This window comes from Aricia agestis, chromosome 10, assembly GCF_905147365.1.
Source record: "Aricia agestis chromosome 10, ilAriAges1.1, whole genome shotgun sequence".
NCBI lineage: Eukaryota > Metazoa > Arthropoda > Insecta > Lepidoptera > Lycaenidae > Aricia > Aricia agestis.
In genome coordinates, this window is record NC_056415.1 from 15,767,916 (window position 1) to 15,776,609 (window position 8,694).

The window sequence follows — 8,694 nt, forward strand, 5'->3', positions numbered from 1 at the left end:
TTTCAAAATAACATTTAGTCTGTCTGTTTGTTCCGGCTAATCTCTGAAATGGCTGGACCAATTTTGACGGAGCTTTTATTGGCAAATAGCTGAATACTTGGAGTAACTTAGGCTACTTTATAACCGACTTCCAAAAAGGCGGATCACTTTGTTTTGTTATACCTACTAAATGGCACCCGCAACTCCGTTGCCTGAAATTGTTGATTGCGCGAGAACCGTACATTTTTCCGGAATTAAAAAGTATTATTTATTTTCATTTTCTTTTCAGTCTCTCAAAAAAAATCTTCCTACTAAAGTTAATTTAAAACCTATCGTTGAAGCGTGAAAAACAAACAGATTGCCAAATTGGTTCTGCGGTTTTCGAGTTTAAGCGAGACTAACTAAATTTAAAATTAATTTTTATTATATTTGCGCTATGGGTCGCTGCTTTAAAAACACACCATGTTGTTAGTTTATAGCAAAAGAGTTATAACAAGGTGTAATAAAAAAAAACAAGGCCTTTGCATCCACCGTAGATGATTGATACAGTATATTCAGAGCGAAGTAACCACTCTTCAAATACTGTAGTGCCTGGGACAAGATTTTAAATATCCGTATGGTTGCCCAAGCGAATACAGCATTCTCACAACATAGTCGGCCCAGTCCAGACTCTGGACCTCTGCTCATTCCTCTGGACTCCAGAGTAATGAGCAGGTCAACGTCTGGGACCAACTATACGCGGGTTTCCTCACAATGTTTTCCTCCACCGTAAGAGCGTCCGTATTATGTACTTGAGATCAGAAAATGTTTGTTACACTCTGTATACTTATATAACCTTTATCACTTGACATTATCTGTAGCCTCCTTCGATATTCTTTTTATTAAGATGATTGTGAAATCCAGGGAAGTCAAACACGATCTGTATAATCCATTTAAAATTGATCCTTTCGAAGCAAATCGCCAAAATTATTCAACCTATTCTAGGTATAATCTCCTGGATAATAGCGGCAATTATTGGACAAAAACCTGTCACGGCCGGGTTTGGTGGTGACGGATGTACCCATTTATGGACAGGGAGGGGGGAAATGCCATTAATCCTGTTTATCCTAATGGATAAACAGGAGTAATGGAATTCCCCCCTCGAGATATAGTATTTCCTTGGCGTCATCAATGTCAAATACTTAAGGGCTGCTTTTAAGAAAATGGCAAAATTGCGAAAGTGCAACATCTGGAATTGCACTATGCAAACATTGTTAAGTATACAAAATTTTGTAAGACTTCGCGCAAAGCCGTTTTCTGCGTCAAAACCCTTGCCTTAAATGATACCCATTAAAATCTGTTCAGCAATTACAGCGTAATACATACAACGGATACATACAACACACAGATAGACAGGCATACTTTGTGTTTTAAATATATTATTTACAAACAGCAAAAAAGTTTATTTTACACGACGTGAAACCTGACTAATTTTCGGAATTTGATCAATCAAATTCCGAAAATTAGTCAGGTTTCAGGTTGCAATTAATTGCAACGTGTTTGACTCGGTTTAATTCCACGAGAATCTCGCTTTTATCCTTTTGTTAGATAAACCTAGACTAAACGCCTCCGTAGTCCAGTGGTTTAGAGCATGGCTCTTGACTCCGAGGTCGTGGTTTCGATTCCTGCGTTGGAAACATGTTATTTCCAAATTTGGTTAGGACAATGCAGGCTGTTCACCTGATTGTCTGACAAGTAAGATGATCCATGCGTCGGATGGGCATGTAAAAAGTCGGTCCTGCGCCTGATCTCTCCCCAGTCGTGTCGGTCGTCCGTCCCAATGGGTTATGAGAGTAAAAGGAATAGACAGTGCTCTTGTGTACTGCGCACACACTTGGTCACTATAAAAATTACTCCTGCGTAGCTGGCCTGGTTTCAATGAAGCCGGCCACCGTCACCGAAACCGGTGTGGGAGTTATTATACCTAGACTGCATCGAAAACATATCTAAACTGTGTTGTTGGATAAAAATAACAAAATTGAGGTACTGATTTGACTATAAACCACCTTAGAATCAATTCGGACTGCAACGCGACGCGTAGATGCATTTCAAATCAAATCAAATCAAAAATATTTTTATTCGGAGTAATTTTTTTACAAAAACTTTACCGAACGTCGATACTACGGTGCCTACCACCGGTTCGGGAACTAACCCGGCGAGAAGAACCGGCGTAAGAAACGAAAAATTTCTAAATTTGTATTAAATTGACAGACTTGCATGACATCTCACGCAATTGAAGTCTGTCAATTCAATACAAATTACAAAAGAAATGCATCTACGCGTCGCGTTGCGGTCTGAATTGACCCTTAAACATTGTGACATTAATACGACCTATTTGGAGAGGTCACGGGGTCGGCCTGAAGCGCCGAGACACTTCTCAGGTCTTCACACCTAAACGAGGCCATTGTTTCTCTCATTATATACAGCATATATTGTTGTACTATATGTATAGCACTGTGTAGCGTTGTATACTACTCAGTATACAGGGCTAACTTTAAAGGAGAACACTGCCATGAGTGAGTTTTGAGGGATGCGCTTGGAGTACGTTACAATACCAATCTTTCAGTCCTATAGATACTTGAGGTATTCTAAAATTGGACAACGCAAACACAAATTTTAAGGGCCTGTTTCACCACTTGCTGATAAGTGCCGGATAGGATAGGCGGATAGGTATCCACTATTTAACATGACAGATAGAGTATGGAGAATCTGTCAAATAAATTGTGGATAGCCTATCCGGCACTATATTAGGAAGTGGTGAAACAGGCCCTAAGTCTCTTTATTATGATACCTCATAAAGGTCCCTGTTAGAAGTCCTAGCTAACATTATCAGTTTTCGAAACCTGTTATTCATTTTACTATTGCAAATGTGAAATGATATCTGTTAACTTTTCAAGCGTGCCTCCTTTTCCTGTAAAGGACACGGGATTTTATCGCGGCAAAATGTCCCGTTCCCGCGAGATAAAAGAAATTTCTAAACAAAGTTATGACCAACACCTCCGTGGCTCAAGGGTTAGAGTGTGTGGCAACTCAAGCCGGGGGTCGCGGGTTTGAATCCCGCCGATGGAACAAAAAGTTTTTCAATGTTCCTGGGTCATGGATGTGTATTAAATATGTGTATAATATAATAAAAAATCTTAAATATATGTATAGTATAAAAGTATTAAATATATTTCCGTTGTCCTGTAACACAAGTCCTTCAGGTACTTAACACGGGGCCAGACTGACGTGGTGTGAAGCGTCCATAGATATTATTATATTATTATTATTATAACACCTACTTATTTTATAGCATTTTGGCATTTTGGGGGAAAAGTTTGCGACCATTTCAAGTGTTGTTGTGATAAATAGAAAAACCAATGTATCGAAAACTCGAGGAAGCAATATTATTCATAGAAAACTTGGGAAATCTGTTCTCAAGTTTCATGCGAGTAATAAAATATGAATGGGGACGCCAAAACGGAGGAAAAACCAATCCAAAAATATATTTTTCTTGTGAATAACAAATCTAGCGTACAAATTGTTTTGGGAAATCTTTGTTAAAGTTTACTTTAGCGTTACTTTCTTTCTTTTTAGTTTTATTGAATTATTTACTTCGGTGGATTCCGGGGAGAATTTTGAAAAAATATATACACAAGTCTAGATGACGCCGGCAACTTTCGCGCGGGAACCTTACATTTTTCCGGGATAAAAATATCCTATGTCCTTCCCCAGGACTCAAAGTACCTCCATACCAAATTTCAGCAACATCGGTTCAGAGGTTTGGGCGTGAAGAGGTAACAGACCGACAGACATACATACATTTTTGTCTGGCTGTTACCAAGTTTTAATTTCATTGAAATCGGTTGACGCGTAAATAGGTAAAAGACCGACAGAAAAATGGGAACACATTAAAATAATACTTTTATTTTAAATTAGTAAGAGTTCACTCTACAACTGAAAACTATGAAAGTCAATGAAAGTACTTCCTTAATTACGTGAAATTGATCTTTTGTGATTCAACTATATCAAAACTTCCAATATTGCACACACATCTATTTTCTTCTTAAAAAAATACTTTCTTTTTATAGTACGCCCTTCTTGCTTGAAGCCCGCGATACGAGTATACAGTTTGGCGGTTTTGCAGTTTAAAACGTAATGTTGTAAAAACTTAAATGTTTTTTAAAACTTCCAAAAACATGAGCCTTTGACCTCACCATAGTCAGTCAACTGGAGGTAGTAGCAAAGTTTTTACTTTTAGATGAATAAACGTAGAAATTCCTACTAACAAAAATCCAGTATAAAATGGTCGTCAATATAAACTACTTTGGGACTGAGGTGACATGTGCACATTAAACCGACATCCTTTTGAGGGTCAGGTCACACAGATTTCCAATACATGATAATAGATACAAAATTGAAATGTCAAAGGAATCACGCTATTTGTTACTTTGAATGAGGGTTTGGAATGGAATTATATGGCTCTATGTAGCCGTCAGGTCTATTGTGTCAAAATGTCGTGGACAGACATAAGACAGTTATATCGTGACATGTGAAAGCTATTTCGTAAAATATGACAGCTGTTTGACACGACATTTGACACGATAGACCTGACGGCTACATAGCGCCATACAACACTTATTGCCATGGGCGTACCCGGTTAGGGCAGCTGCTGCTCCCCCTTGGACGTCAAGTCAAGTCAGAAATAAACGTCAATTTTCCTGGCAAATGGGAATGAAACGTGTTACCTACTCTGCGCAAAAAGAAGTTTTGGAAACAAAATATCTTTTCAGCCAAATTAATAAAAGTCAATTTTCATAATTTTTTGTTTCGATATACCTGACCGATTATCTTCTCGAAGGTACGAACTGCCCCCTCCCCCCTAACTGAAATCCTGGGTACGCCCATGCTTATTAGTTATTGCATTTACACCTACGGAACAATCCGTAGGTGTACACTGACCCAATATTTAAAGATGAGACGCGACGTTACATGCTGTTAAGTCATGCAGTATAAGCAGCTTTATAGGGCTCGATGTATATGCGGTTACACCGCGAGATAATATGACAGTTGTGTAATATGTATAATACGGGCTCTACACTCGTGGCGCGAAAGCCCATGAAGGCCGCGAATCGCGAGTGTGAAGGGTTTCACGGCTTCGTATTTGTATGCGGGCTCTACACTTGCGGCGCGAATTGCGGCCGCGATTCGCGTCGTAAACACGATTCGAACAAATACGAAGTCACGAAGCGCGAATCGAAGGCCCGAAACCCTCTACACTCGCGGTTCGCGGCTTTCAAGGGCTTTCGCGCCGCGAGTGTACAGCCCGCAGTAACTGTACGCATCGTGTTCACGGCGCGTAGCATCCGTGATTCGTAAATCGCGGCCGCATTTCGCGCGACCGCGCCGCTATCTAAAAATCGTTACCTACATATTTTGCTTGTGATTTCGCGGTGAAGCGGCCAAACCACGCATTCGGGCGGACGCATATAAATCTAGCCTTATTGTGAGCATTGTTGCGTCGCGTCTCTTTGTAAACTGATCCTATATTACAAAGCACAAATGGTATGATCTGAACTCACACAGACACAGTACACACACGGACATACACACACAAAAGTTTATGCAAATCTCGGCTCTCCAGTGGCTGTTGAAAACTTCCAGCCCATCTGAAATTCTAAGCCATTAGGACTACTTCACACTTTTCTGTGAACTTTGACCATTTCACTAGTGAAATGGTATAATATAGAATAGTTTGTTATATTGTATCTACTGAGGTCTGGGGGTTCTAGAGATTACCAAACAGATCCTACGTAAGTTCTGTGTCGTTTATGTTCTGCAGTAGACAATATTATATCACTTGGATACTTTTTGCACAATGAAGCTTTACGACATTAAGGGCCTGTTTCACCACTTCCTGATAAGGCTATCCACCAATTAACTTGACAGATCAAGTATGGAGAATCTGTCAAAAAAGTTGTGAATAGCTTATAAGGCACTTTATCAGAAAGTGGTGAAACAGGCCCTAAGTCAGCAGTTTGAGCGCAAAGCAGTGATAGTCGGATTGACGAACAGACAATATTGTAATTACAATTATTAAGTACTCGACGACTCGGCGAACTTCGTATCTCTTCTCTCTATAAACCTTCCTAGAACTTCCAAGAATATTTCAAGTCTAAATTTAGCCAAATCGGTTTAGCTGTCCCGTACCTAAAGGGTAAAAACGGGACCCTATTACTGAGACTTCGATGTTTGTCCGGCTTTGTCTGGCTGTATCTCAAGAACCGCTATAGCTAGACTTCTGAAATTTTCACAGATTGTGTATTTCTGTTGCCGCTATAACGATAAATACTAAAAATAAAATCAATATTTAAGGACCCGCCTCCCGTACAAAAAACACAATTTTTCGCTCTACAACGGTACGGAACCCTTTGTGGACGAGTCCGACTCGTACTTGGCCGATTTTTTTGTATATATTATATAATATTATACCTACATCTTTATAAATAAAAATCTTATAAGTGTAAATTGCTTTAGAGGTCTCCTCTTAAGATAAAAAGATAAAAAAGGTTTCAAAACGTACATTCGCTGACAAGAAAAGGACGACAGTTAAAATCCCACTAACATCGGCAAACGACCTACATTCCTCCTAAATGCCTTTTCAGAAAAATCTGTTCAACCAGCGACCAGCCCGAGGCGAACTTTGCATTGGTTTTGGCCGATTAAATATGCAGCACTCCAAACTCCACAGGGATTCAACAACTTTGCAATCCAGATAGTATGTCTCTCTCTCTATCGTACAATGTACATAATTCAGCTTTATATTATGTTATTTATAGATGTATTGGAAAATATGGAAGCTATTGGATTTATTGTAAATATCTAAAAACAAAATATCTTACTAATCTATATAAAAATCGGCCAAGTGTGAGTCGGAGTCGTGCACGAGGGGTTCCGTACCATTATAGAACAAAACAGTCTGTTACAGACGGAAATACATTTTCGCATTCTTAATATTATGTATTAAAGGATTTTATTAATTGTAAATTTGTTGGAATATGTGGCCACAAAGAAAGATCTTCCGACGCGCTCAGAAAACTTCGATAGCGCGATGCAAGAATGTTAGGCGAATTGTGGGTACCGCCACAAAGTTATTATTACTTTATGACCAGGTAACTCCAAATAATAAACACAATAAACGAATAACGTTAATTCTTGGCAGTAGATTGAAAAACTACCCCCAGAGTTCTTAAGTTTGCTAAAAACCGATAGTCATAAAATTTTAACTTTGTCGTCCGTAAAACAGTATATCCTGGTGACCAGAAACTTTTTATATTCTATCTCATAAGGTAGAAAAATGTTGATGAAAAATTGTATTAAAATTCTGCAATTATATTTTAATGAAACATAATTTTGTATTAAGAGTATTTTTTTACTGACAAGGGTGAATAAGGGGGCAAACTAGCAAACGGGTCACCTGATGGAAAGCAAGAAAGCAACTTCCGTCGCCCATGGACACTCGCAGCATCAGAAGAGCTGCAGGTGCGTTGCCGGCCTTTAAAGAGGGAATAGGGTAATAGGGGAGGGTAGGGAAGGGAATAGGGTAGGGGATTGGGCCTCCGGTAAACTCACTCACTCGGCGAAACACAGCGCAAGCGCTGTTTCACGCCGGTTTTCTGTGAGAACGTGGTATTTTTCCGGTCGAGCCGGCCTATTCGTGCCGAAACATGGCTCTCCCACGTTAAAAGGTGTTAAAAGGAGTATACAGGGTGTAACAAAACTAAGTGATAAAACTAAAATAGATTTCACTATGAAAGCAGCAGAGCTGAAAGAGTATTTTTTTTACTTTTGTACGAGCAAAGTCATGAACTCATGACGCTTGGGGCCTAGGGGGTGCCCATATAAATCACAAAATAAAAAAAAAACTCTTTCATCACTGCTTCTTTCACAGTGAACTCTTTACAAGGGACACACCCTCAAGTATTAATTAGTATTACCGCTTTCTTTTGTTACACTCTGGGCCTATTTCACCACTTTCTGATAAAGTGCCTAATAGGCTATTCACAACTTTTTTGCAGATTCTCCATACTTGATCTGTCGAGTTAATTGGTGAATAGCCTTATCAGGAAGAGGTGAAACAGGCCCTCTGTATAATAAACATGGTATAATTACACCAATTAATATAACCTGTATTTGGTGAATGTAAGTTGTAACTCGGTCCCTCAGCAGTTTCAATTAAAAGTTTGTTTGTCGGGTTAGTTGGATTCACCTGAAACAATACTGAATTCGGTAACTTTCTTTTTACAGACGGAGACGATAGAATTGTTTTATTGTGGAAATTGCTTTTCGAGAAGCTTGGAAGATACAATGAAATTCAATTCTACGGTGTGTAACAAAAATAAGTGATAATACTTCAGGGTGTGTACGTGTTCCTTGTAGAGAGTTCACTGTGAAAGTAGCAGCTCTGAAAGACGAATTTTTTTTTCACTTTTGTAAGGGCAAGGGCCCGAGCGTCACGAGTTTCCCGATACAAAAGTGAAAAATTTTTTTTGGTCTTTCAGCGCTGCTACTTTCACAGTGAACTCTCTACAAGGAACATGTACACACCCTAAATTTATATCACTTATATTTGTTACACCCTGTATACACGTAACAATCCATAATAATACTAATTATTATTATACAAATGGGAAAGTG